Here is a 13,350-nt window from a genome sequence, read left to right on the forward strand (position 1 = left end):
CCAAAACAAAGCCGGATTAACAGAACCCCGCACGAAGGGAGAGCCTTTGCCCTTTGCCGGGCGCGCTCCCGAAGCCCCGGCAGGGGGGAGCGAGCACTCCCCGCCCGCACCTCGCTGCCCGTGAGGGGCCCCGGGCGCGGCGCCGCTTTCCCGGCCGCGAGGCCCTGGGGAGACGCGCCGGGGGAGCAGCGGCCGCTGCCCAGACACCGCGCTCGGCCGGGGCGCGGCGGCGATTCGCTGCCGCCGGCCCGGCGCATTCCCGGCCCGGGCACGAGATGGCAGCAGCCGCTTGCGGAATGCCGGGCGGCGGGCACGGGGAGCGGGCACAGCCCTGGGCTCAGCGCCCGGCTGCGGACATCAGCGCCGGCCTGCGCGGCTGCCGCACCGCCCGCAGCTCTGCTACACCGCGGTGCGCAGGGTACTAACAGGATTAATATAAAAAAATTACACCCCCCCCGACCACAGTGAGACGCGGAGACAAAACCACCACAGCAAAACTGACAGAAATAAGGTGAAGTCCACCATTTCAGACAGAGATAAATATTTAAGTATCACCTACTGCCAGGGAAGAGGATGGGATTTTCTCCACCGACCTCAGGAGCTGTAGGGTTGGGTGCAAAGGAGTGGGGCAATATGTTTTTTTCACAGATATCTTGTTTTCTGCAAAACAATTATTTTTTTCTTTTCATGACAAATTATTTTCTTGCAACTTTTTTGCAGTATCAAACAGCAGTAATGAAGTCCTTCAAAATGATGGCTAAAAGCCAGTCTCAATAGTATTTATTTAGGGATGATCATAATGATAATAATAAAGAGAGTTCTTACCAAGTAATTCAAATTTGTACGCAGTTTGTGTATAGTTTGGTCTAGTTAATTTTGCAGATTTTTTATGACATAAAGCAACACAACTAGCACAGTTACCAGTCCACAGTTTTCTATCTCTGCTCTGCTTTAAAAAGGTAGGAAGATAATTCATGTGACATAACCTTTATATAAAACTGTCTTGCAAACAAACAGGCAAGCCCTCCAATTTGTGATCTACTGTGCAAGCAAGGGGTGCTCGATCAGCTGCTGCCACCCTGTCCTTCCAGAGGCACGGCAGGGGCCTGGCCTGAGTACCAATCAAGCCCGTTTCCCTGCTGCAGCTCTCCCAACACACCACCCCCTGCAAAAACAGCTGCAGGGAGAACCCACTAATTTTTATGCTTTTGCTTCAGAGTATTGCCTATCCAGGGGACAATCACTAGAATCCTGTCTTGTGCAGGTACAACTCCCGCAGGTGCTGTTATAGAAGGAAGAACAAGCAAGAGGGAATCCACCTAGGAAGCAGCACCCACTCACTGCCACAGTGAGGAATGCACTGCTGGAAGGTGCTGCGATTTCCCTGTTTCATCAAACTGGGAACAGCAAGACCCAGAGGATGTAGAAGCACAGAGTATGCTGATGAATGAAAGCACACAGTTCCTACATGCACAATAGCTGACGACAAATAATCATAGCAAAGGTTTTTCATGTATCAACGCAAGCATTGGATTATGCTTTCCTGGCAAGAAATGTAAACTTACTAACTATACTCCACATTGTCTTTACAAATAGCCAAGAAAGTGTTACTCCAGAATTCATAGTTAGACTTGGTAATATTTTGCAAGGAATGGTCTGCTGGCAGACTCCGAGGATGTACAGTCTGTACAGTGTCTCGGTCTGTGGTTTGACTCTAGCTCTTAGCCAGAATATTCCACTGTCAATCAATCCTGAACAGAAAAAGACACTGCTCTGGCTATTAAATAAAAACAAGAACATGTATGAATTAAGAAGTTCAGATAGAACAAACAGCAAAAATGTACAAAACCCTCAAGTTAATCAAGAAATAAATTATTGGAGAAAAAGTGTAAATAATAAACATCTTTTTTCCCCAACACAATCCCTAAAACTAGAACAGAAAAGAGCAAAAATCCTAAATATCTTTTGACCAGAATTCCAGTAAAAATATTATTTTGTTGGGTGGGTGGTGATGGGGGAGGGGGAGAAAAAATTAAAATCAACTAACCCTCTTTTTGCTCTGCTCCCTCAGCTTCTTTTGCAAGAGAGTTATGTGCTCCATGTTCAAGAAGAGTCCTAATGACTCTACATGGGTTCAGCCTGTCTACAGTGCATTTAACTGCTGTTTAATCCCCATTTTTCACTAATGGATGAGACTCCCCGAGCAGGTGGGGGCCCCCAAAATCTGTATTTGCTTCTATTGGGTTTTTTTTAAGTCCTTAATAGACCATGCATAGAGTGTCAAGCAGATCTAAAAGATGCAATTGGAAAATGGTACATTAAGCTTTTTTATAGACCCACATTTGGCAATGGTTTGTAATATGTGCTGTTTGAAAAACTGGTATAAACTCAGCAAAAGATGATGTAAGATTAAATAAAGAGGGTCAGAAGTTTGGGGAGAAGCACTGAACAGTAGCAGAGGAGCACAGCAGCTGTTACACAGCACACAGCAACACCACAGAATAGTTTATGACAGGAAGTGAAGAAAATTCCACAATCCACCTGAAGCTACAGTGGGAATCATGTAGGCAAAATATAGTTATTAAAATTGGAATGCAACCAAGACTTCAGGGGCTAATAATGCTTTTCTTGCAAGAGATAGCAAAAAAATCCCCAAGCATCTTCATTGACCACAAACTGCAAGACCACAGCTTTACATCTCAATTGAAAGACATGGCTTTTTCCATGATAAATTGTCACAAGAACGTGATTTTTCTGGGATGTGATTTCCTGGCCAGTAGGCTCCATTTCCTTCCAAAAACTGCAAAAAGAGTTAGTGATTTTGGGATTAGAAAAAAAAAAAGTAATCTCTCTAACATCTCTCTCTCTATATATATACACACATACCTTTATATATATATACACACCAACATATATACAGATAATGTATAAATAAAAATCCTCTTTAAAGCTATTGCTGGTGTTTAAAAAATAATTTGCCAATCTCAGTGAAATGCAATTTGGCCGTCACAATGTGATTATATTTACTATATATTGTGTCCATTAAATTTATTTATGCTAAAATTTTATTACTTCTTGCATAGAAATTGACTTAATTTTACAGCCCAAATACTCCAATGAGGAACTAAAACACCTCACAGAAAAATTAAACTACGCAGAGTGTATAGTGTGTTTTATGTCTGCATCTGTAAAACACATACATGTCACGCACAAATATTTAGGTATATAAATGTGCAGATTCTGAAAGTATATATGCATTAGGACCATAAATACTCCCAGAAGTGGAGCACACACATTTATGCAGCGTGTATTTGTTTATACAAGTATGACTAGAGTACATAAATGTAGATAAGCCTCATGTGTATTATACATTGAAGGTGCTTTACTGTGATATAAAAGATTCTTTTATGATGAAATTTGAGATGCATGTGTTTCAAGGAAAACTTTGTGGAAAATAGCTGTCTAGCTCATCTCAGGACTGAGCAGATAATGGGTGCTATTCCAGTTTGTCAAATCCCTTTTACAGCCACTGTATGTACTAGAGAAAAAGAATATTTTGCAGATATTTATTTAAAACAAACTTGGTTTTGTATTTTGCTGCATTGAAAGATACCAATCTCTTGCAGAGACATAAAGCAGCTGTAAAGCAGCATTGATTGCCATAACATCTTACCACATAAAGAAGAAACATGCAATGGTAGGCACACAGTCGTCTTTAAAAATGGCGATTCTTCTGAATGCATTCTGGTATCAATAACATTGGGTGGCTTAGAAACTTCAATAAAATTGTAGCCATAGTAAGACCTGCTAAAGCAGGAGAATGAATTTATTTTTATTTTCTTTAAATGTAGCATCGTAAATACTGAATGTTAGAAAATACATATATATATATATAAAATACATATTTATAAAAACCCCAACTACTATATAGTCTTTCATTACTTGAGAATATTAATTTTCCTTGCTTTATTCAGTGCTTTGAGTGAGATCCACTTCTTATATAATTAATGCTGGACAAACAGATGCAATATTTAAGACTTTAACTTTGCAACATTTACGGCTTTCTTTTATTGTCAAGGGGAATTTTTGAGATACATGTTGAGTAAATACATAAACATTGGGACTTCTTCCCTGTATCCTCCCTCCTCACATATTTCTTGCCTTATTCTTTTGAATATCACACTAAGGCCACAGTCTGGAGCATAATTTGGAAGTACACACAAAGGGAATTGCTACAGTCTCTGTCAGACTCCCTGGTTCTTGGCTGTGTCAGATCTGCCAGGTACACACCAGTGAACACATGCTGTGCATTCCCACTGCAGGCTGGCCAGGCAGGAGCCAGATTCTGCCTGGGAGTTATGTGACCACAGTAGCTTGTTACACCTCGGGCTGGGGGAGCTCACGCTTCCGCCATCCACAGCGCTCATCTCATCGTGAGAACTGCTACCAGAAGTGTAATTACAGGATTGTCCACAAACACACAAGAGAGTTTTTGCCCCAGAGAGTATCTGTGGGACTCTGCCCTCTAGGTATAATTACTGAATTTGCCTCCCAAACACACTATTAGGTGCACACTGGAAATCTGGGCTTTTTGAGCATGGATACATGCTCAGAGTTTTGAAAGTGTGCCCATTATGCTGACTGCCCAGAGTAGCATCACACACAGTCCTTATGCCCAAACTGTGGTAATGCTTTCTGTTGTCTTTTTTAAGTTAATGATTCTTTTGATGCCTGCAGAAAAGAGGCATAAATAACTAGGGTTCACTTTCATTCCCCAGATTATTTGCACTTACAGTCTGTTGGAAATTTAGTAGGCATTATTTGTAACTATGAATCGGGAACATAAACATTTACATGACCTTGGCATTTGCACCACAATTATCTATAAATTCTGACTTAACTCATGATTATTTATCATCTTTCTGAAGTGTAAACATATAGAGGCTTTCACAAGGCTAACCAGAAAACCATCCACAACTTAAAATTGCCTTAAGCAATATTTGCAATACAGAAGATTTGATCCTCTGATCCTAATGACAGCTATTCCAAAAATCTGATGAAAATACATAGGAGAGCAGACTCAAATGAAGATTATTCACACAAGGACACATCTTGAGATTGGGCCCTAGTTTGTAATTTATTATTCTGGACTGCAAAGCACAAAATACTTGATTTCTTTGTAATTATTGAGCTTTATAGCCTTTTAAGTCCTCAGTTGTCCTATTTTGTATTTCATTTTTAATTCTTTGCTTCTGCTGTTTCACCCTTCCCATACCAGTCATTCCTGTTTTCCTTACCTACACATTTTTGCATAGCTCAATCAGAGTTGGGATGTTTACAGATGGCAGGTACAGGGGTGGGGGGAAGAGCCCACACAAGAAGCAACTTGTTGGTTCAAACAGCAAGCGAGCAAACAGTTAGCAGATTTGGACTGCTCATCACAGAGCAGGGGCCTGGACAAGATGACAGCAACAGTCTGCTTGAAAGCAGGTTGGGACCATTACTGGTAATTACAGTTAATAAGCAACAATTGTCTTGACCAAGATACAGATCAACATTGAGCACTAACCTAACAGGACCTAATGAGTGTAATGGAGGATGAAGAAAGCCTGATTAAACTTGCAAGGCACTGAATGACCTGAGCAGATGAGGCATTATAATTCCCACACCCTCTCTCTCTCTCCCCTTCTGCCTCCAGTCCCCAGTGCCGATGAAGACGAGTCCTGTAGCTGCGTGGCAGTACAGACTCTGTCCCAATATGCTCTCAGTTGTGGCTAATGGAATTAAACCTTGCACTCTGGTGTGACTGGATATATTTCTATGCTTCATTTTTTTCCAAGTAACTGTCAACTGATATTATGCTATACAGCGATTTCTTAAAACTGATCAATAATGCTGTTCAGCAGTCTGTGGTTATTGCAATACCGAGAGCATTTTTAAGGTATTTTGGAGAGGTTAGGGATATCTAAGCATTTAAACAGAATTGAAAAATGTGCATGCTTTTCCATATCCTTGTTGGTAGTGCGCTTTCCACCATCAGAAGTTCTTTTTCTTCATGAAACTTCTGTGTGGGAACAAAATTTTAATCCTTAAGATCCTTGTTAAGTATATAGCAGTCTCATAAATTATCAATTACAAGGCATGTGCCATTTTTGCAGGTAACTAATTCTATGTAAATTTTGATCTGAAAAGTTTCTGATTAAAAAAATCTGAGAAAAACAAATTTAAGAAACATGTATTTTGGCATTTATATAAAAATATTGCTGCAATAACTGCACATTTCACAAATTTTACATTTAAAAGGGTATTGCTTCTCACAGTATATGCTATAAAACAAGTAGTAGTAGTAGCTTTTCAGGAAAAAATGCTATAAAACGATTTTATCTATTGACTCTTCAGGGTTAAGAAAGTGAATGTGCAAAAGAACTAATTACAGTTCTCTAGACTTCCCCAAAATCTAAGTACAGATGTATAGACTATTTACTGAAACACAGCCCTGTCAATACCACTTCTACTTCAAAGGAAGAGTAATTTGGCCAAAAGTAGAAGAAAACCTGGGCTTCTGGTGGTACAAGCCATCAAAACATCTAAAAGCCAGCCAGCATATGGTACACCTGTGTTTTGTCCATGGCCATAATGACATGTTTCTCAGCCTAGCCCTATCTTCACACATGCTTCATGCTGCACCTATAGATCCTTTACAGGAACTGCATAGCCAGTTTTAGCAGGAGTGAATATAGCTGGAAGCAAATCCTTATTTAGCAGAGCATCTCTGCTGAGTCTTACTTTGTTGTCTGTTTTGGGGTTTTTTTTGTGTCTGATCTTGATATAATTTTTACTGAGCTAAAAGGACATAATTATTAATGACAAATACTATTACCAGTTCTGCACTAAATGCATAGCCTGATGCAGCCCAGTCTCCCTGCTCTGCCTCTTTCTCAGTCATTAACCTCCCATTTTCCTGTTTAAATCCTGCCCAGACTCCTAGCCTGCTCTCAAGCTCTGCTTGGCCATTTGCTCTAGCAAAACACACAAGTTACAGAGTCGGGACATGCTACAACTTTCCTGTCCTATACCCCAACAAAATGCCCAAAAAAGGGAAAAGAAAAGGGCATGCTCATACCGGTCATTTTGTTCAGAGGGGGGACTGTACTGTGGTAGTAGATCTCAAAGTGCCAGGGTAAAAGGGGGATTAAAAAAAAGAGAGATTGAGAGCTCTGTTAGACCCCCAAAGCCCATCCTGCAGTTCCTGTTTCATTGTGTTAGTCCTGTTGAATGACCTACAAACCCCTCAAGACCAGAAAATTATGCTCTATCTTATTTTCTGAATAAAATAAGCCAGGTTCGTTCTCGCAACATTGCATTGCGCTGAAGCTTCAGCTACAAAATGAGCCTGCCAGAGAAATTCTTCCCATCAAAAGGGGAGAACTGATTATGGAGAAACACACCCACAAGCCTACAACCACTCTCCTCTGCATGACACAGTCAAGGCCAACTCTCCTGTTACCCAAACAGTTCAGCAGCATCAGGGTCATAATGTAATTCTGGTACCAGTGTACTGGCTTGTGTCCTTGTGTGTGAGGATAGGGCTTATCACAACTATTGTTAGGAGACACTGTGCTGCTTTGGGCACTCTCACTAGAAAAGGCTCTGCCAAGACCCACAGATACACACTGATTTCTCTGTTCATATAACATGCTGAATGAGTGAAGGGTAAGAAAAAGCACCTCCAGGGAGGAATGGAGTTTTCCATGAAGCAGCCAAAAAGCTCAGTTTGAGCACCAGTTCAGGCTAGCTGTGCACATAATCTACATTTGCCTTTTAGGCAAACTGGAAGAACAGTGTTAGAGACTGGGCAATCTTAGGCAAATTTCAGGACAAAAAAAAAAATCTATTAAGGTTTGGGGTAAAAGATGAACAACAGGGTGAGATTTAGTTTTTCACCTAAATATCTCTTTCTGCAAGAAATATGGGACAGAAAAAGGTAATGCTTACTATATGTTAACTCTAAAAAGTAGGACCTGTAACCAACACAGAGATACAAAACTTAAGCTTGCTTAAGCAGTTTGCAGTTTGGAGAACCTCAAAGATTATGTAAGATTATTAAGCAGTCTGAGATATTAATAAAGTCTACTAGAGGTACCTAAAAACCCAGTATGCATATAAGGCATCCCATGGTTTTAGCATTATTTTATGAATAAAAAAAAAAACCCCAAAAAAACCAAAGCAAAATAAAAACACCTAAAACCTCCAAACAACAAAAACTGCCATAAGCCCACGAAATTTTAATGATCTAGAAAATATCAGTCTTTTACACTTTCCTAGAAAAGCAATAAAAGCAACTGAAGTGTGCCTACATTCAATCCAGAAGTTACTTTTTGAGTACAGGATTTGTTCTGGAAATGAATTTCTTCTTAAATATAAAGTAAGAGATGGAGAATTTACACCTTTGTTGCTGCCAAGGTTTCCCCTCCTACCTGGTCATTCTCTCTCAAACCATTTTAGTTTATTTTTAACTAGGATATAATTTCATGCTTCTCTACTAGATTGAAAAACCTTTTTACTTTCCAGCCCTCTTCTCCACATAAAGACAATTCACATTGTAATTAAATGATCTGTGTTTCTTTCTATAAATTAGAGTTCCTTAATTCCCTCACCACAGCACATTCTCTCCCATTGTCCCTAATTAATTTCTGTCCGTTTTGCCCTCTCTGGTTTTTCAACACCATTTTAAATGTGCTGACATCAAAACAGACTAAACTACATCAGTATCACCCAGTGTTTAGAGACTGCTAAATTCTTAAGCACAAATAGAGATGACCTAGCCTTGCCTCAGAATTTTTCATGCAAAATTTAAATATTTTAAGAGTATGAGCTAAAGACATGAAGATTTTGCACTAGAAATTACAATGAGGACAGATACACTGCCAATAAATCTTTCTCTGTCTGTGAATTGAGCTAATTTTGACACTAGTCATGTTCAGTATGAAAAATATGGGGTTTAAACAAAATTTACTCAAGAGGTATCTCATAAGTCAAACATTAAGGATTTAAAGGAGTCCATTTACGACTGTCAACCTATTGCTGCAAAATATTGCACGCAATGGAGATACCTACCTCTGTGCAGAACGTGAAAGAGAGTAGGCTTAGTTTAGATATTAGGAAAAATTTCTCAGCTGTGCAGGTAGTGAGGCACTGAACAGGTTGCCCATAGACGGCTGTGGGTGCCTCACAGCCTGGAAGTGCTTAAGGCCAATTTGGATGAAGCTCTAACCAGCCTGGTCTAGTGCCCCTGTCCATGTCAGGGGGGTTGGAGCTAGATCTTTAAGGTCCTTTCCAACCCTGGCCATTCTATGATAATATGGTCCCTGACATCCACAGGAGTGAAGAGTTCTCCCTGACCTTGTGGATTCCGTGCATCTCACTGGTTTGGGCAGCATTCTTTCAGGTGCTTAAATCAGAGGTCAGGCTGAAGCAACTACAAAAGTTGTGGGTAATCTGTAAACAAGTCTGAAGAAAACCTTGAGCCCTTACAAGGACTACTATAAGGCCTTATTCCCAAGCCTTGACAGGGTGGAAGCAGTATCAGTCACGTTTGCTATTAAATGTTCCAATGGTTTTCACATCTTTTTCATCCTGGAATTAATTATTCTCAATGCCACCTTGATTGAAATTGTACCAGCACAAGATTATTTTAGTACAATTATCTCTGACTCACATCATGTGAAAGAATATAAATGTTCACAGGACTGAATTAGTTTACCTACATCAGTTTTACATGACATGCTTGTGGGGATTGCTTCAAAGAGTGGAGCTCCTCTTCTACATATAACATTTACAGATTTAGAGATGCATTGTTTGAACATTCTTCTACTATTCTTTAGTATAGGCTAACAAGAAAGTAAGATAAATTTAGTAGATCTTATTTCAAGTTGCTAAGCAAATTAATTCATGAATCTTGCTATTTGCTTTTGTGCAGTTTATTCCCAGTCTAGGTTTTCAGTTTGTGCTCTTCTGTTTGTGCAGAAAAAAAAAGGGGTTGTATCTCTTTACAGTTTATCAAATATGCCTGTCTTGTACTTCAGTGTTCTTTTTATCCAGTTCTTACTAGAATGATATGTTTTCTGAATGATGAAGAGGTTCTCACTTTTACGTAAGGTAAGTGTGGTTAAATTAACTGAAAACCATACCTGGAAACATCCAAACACATTCCACACTTTTGAAGGTAACAGCAATTTTTAGATGTTGTTTGAATAATATATAATTTTTAATGAACAAGACCCTTGCAGTTTTACTGAAACATACAAAATCTAAACGGAAACCAAGCAAGCAAAAATCCAGGGGCCCAGTCATGTGAAGATTGAATGTAACAGGAAAAAAAAGGAAAATCTAAAAATGCAACCACAGAAACATCCCTGACCTCAAGCTCCAAGTGAAATGAGATGAAAATATGAGTACTAATGGACTGGTGAGTTAGAAGGGCACCTGCTTTATTCAAATTTCTTGGCTTGCCATGTACAGGACCAAAAGAATGCATATACCAATTGAATGTTTCTTTTTTCAGATTTCCCTTTTAAATGCGATATCTCAGAATCTGCTTTTAAAAAGTAATTGACAATCAAAGTCTGTAGGCTCTGCTTACATAAATACTGATGTAATAGTCCTTGATTCACTGCATCTGGAAATGATGAAATCAGTTGGCTTTCAACTTTGATAGGAAATCATCATGATGTATTTGTATGAATATTTACAAAATTCATTTGTGTTTTGTCCTTCCATGATGAATGTTTCACTGCACAGAAGGAATAACTGACAATGCTGCATATTTGGCCTAGCCAAGATGCTCAAGGTGAACTGCAACAACAGTTTCCAAGGGAGAGAGCAGGATAAACTATGCTTAATTTTGGCTGCAAATGAACCTGAAACATGAACTTCCAAAAATGGGGATTTTTTTCAGATTGGATAAGAACTCAAATCTTGGTCAAATCTCTTTTAACCTGAATATTTAGGCAGAATTCATGATTCAGACAGACTCCTGTAGGATCATAGTTATGCTGTGCTTCAGATAAGGATAAAAAACTGAGCCAGTTGCCTTCCCCCCCCCCCCCCCGCCAAAAAAAGAAAAAAAAAGTATAGGAGAAGTCAGAGATTAAGACCCTAATTTGATATAAGAAATCATGGAATCATTTAGGTTGGAAGAGACCTCAGAGATAAGGCCTCCTCTGAGCCTCCTTTTCTTCAGGGTGTACAAACCCAGCTCCCTAGCCACTCCTAAACTTTTTGCCCCATACTTCAGTGGCCATGATTCATCTTAAACAAGGTAAATGTAATCTGCTACATAGAAACAGTCATCTTATTCAGTGCACAAGTCTTACAGTGATTATAAATTCCAATTTAGACCAGGGGAAAAAAAAAAATCTATTTAATCAAGTAATTTACTCCACTGTTATAAAAAACATTTTCTTACTCCAAGGCTGAAGAATTACTATATATAGATATAGATTAAGTAGGCTATATTAATTTTGGTTTTAAGCAAAGACATTTTTGGTTACTACTTTTCTTTTGCAAATGGAAACCATCTGTCATATTTTTCTTTTTCAGATGCTAGAAAAAAGCCTCTTAGTGGCTGCTTTCCCCTACAATTTAGTTAAAAAAAAAGCTGATAATTTTTTTTTATGGTTATAAAGTACCAGTGTTTCCTGAAGGTAATTTTATGGGTATACTTTTGTTTTATAAGTTCCTGACAAAGAGTCAATTGGAAATAACTGAATAAAATACAGTGTGTTCATACTTGTCTAGCACGCTGTTAGTTCAGAAATAACTAGCTCTAATCCCCCAAAAAGGGAGAGTGCTGAATTTTCTTTGTTTTACTTGAACTCTCCTTACAATTATAAAGGAAAGCCTACTGGCTCAGAGACTTGTGTTGCCATGTGCCAGTAGTGGGATGCCTGGTAACCAGCTTACTGCCTGCCACAGCCAGCCTCTGACTCTTCCAGGAAACATCAAATATTTTAGTGTGGTTGCATCCCCATGTCCCCTCTTGCCATTTAAATCGCCCTGCATTCTCTCTAACCTGCTCTGGGATGCTGTGCAGTACACTAAACGTCTGATTTTAGCTTAGTATGAGGGCTGTGTGTATATAATTTTTCAGCTGCTTCAGTTGGTTCATGTAGAGGTAGACTGGGTCCAGTTGCCAACACTCACATCTGAAATGAAGAATATTCTTGGTCTCGCTCTACTTGTTTCTTCTGTCTGGTACATTCTGCCTGTGAGCTCTGTTACAACTACATTTTACAGGGTCCTCTCCTAGTAAAGTTTCAGTTGATATATTATTATTATATGGCCATTTATATAGACCCAAGTGTGTTATTTCCATTTTATTGCAAGGACATAAAAGCTGGAAATTTACCAAAAGTACAGAAAGGAGACTAAGAGCCTTTGAAAGAAAATGCCTTAGGGAAATACTAGGTATTAAATGAAGTTGATTTATAGCTGTTACCAGAATTTGTCAAAGCTTGAGAACTCCTAAAATGCAAAGTTATCCGGAAGAAAAGGTAGAAATATTTATGTTAGCAATACCAGCCATATCATTGTTAGATATACTGTTTAGTCATTGCCAGCATACATGCTGGCATGATCAGTGAGATGATCCCAGCCAGAATGCCCCCTCCACGCTAGTCCCACATAGTTCTTACAGAGGAAGAACTAATTAAAAGTAGGAACCTAGCTGCACAAACAAAAAAGCCCCTGTAGTACAACGCAGAATAAGATCTGTTTGCCTAGGGAGCGTTCACATTTGTAATATCGGAACCAACAGCAGTATTAGACACGTAGGAAGATGAGAACATGCAAAAATAGTATTCCTTCCCTGAAAACTCTCTCACATCCATACCAATGGGTTCTGTCTCTATTTGCCCCTTAGGGCTTGGCTTGTCTTTGCTACAGTGAAGAAACAGGTAACAGCAGCTGACCTGTAATAACAAGTTACTTGTAAACTCTTTGTCCACATCAATACTGCCCATCCCTGGAAGTGCTCAAAGCCAGGTTGGATGCAGCTTGGAACAACTTGGTCTAATGGAGGATGTCCCTGTCCACAGCAGCAGGGTTGGAACTGGATGGTCTTTAAGGTCCTCTCCAACCCACACCATTCTATGATTGCAAGATAACACGGCTTAGCTTTTAGTAATTCATATGATCTTGATGTCAGGGTTAGAGCAACTGCATGGAGAGTTACTCACAGTAGAGTAGTGAAATCTTTATAACTGAATTGTGCCTCAGACACTCAATCTGCACATCAGTCATTTAGGAGAAAAAAAAAATATATATCTTCTGATAACCACTAAGTAATAT

General features: G+C 39.4%; 1 long non-coding RNA gene across 2 annotated transcripts in view; it reads right to left on the minus strand.

The window, feature by feature from the left end:
• LOC104697132 overlaps window positions 1-13,350 on the minus strand; it is a 558,345-nt gene that overhangs the window by 192,361 nt on the left and 352,634 nt on the right. The window lies entirely within an intron of this gene.

Source organism: Corvus cornix, chromosome 4, assembly GCF_000738735.6.
Source record: "Corvus cornix cornix isolate S_Up_H32 chromosome 4, ASM73873v5, whole genome shotgun sequence".
NCBI classification, from domain to species: Eukaryota; Metazoa; Chordata; class Aves; order Passeriformes; family Corvidae; genus Corvus; species Corvus cornix.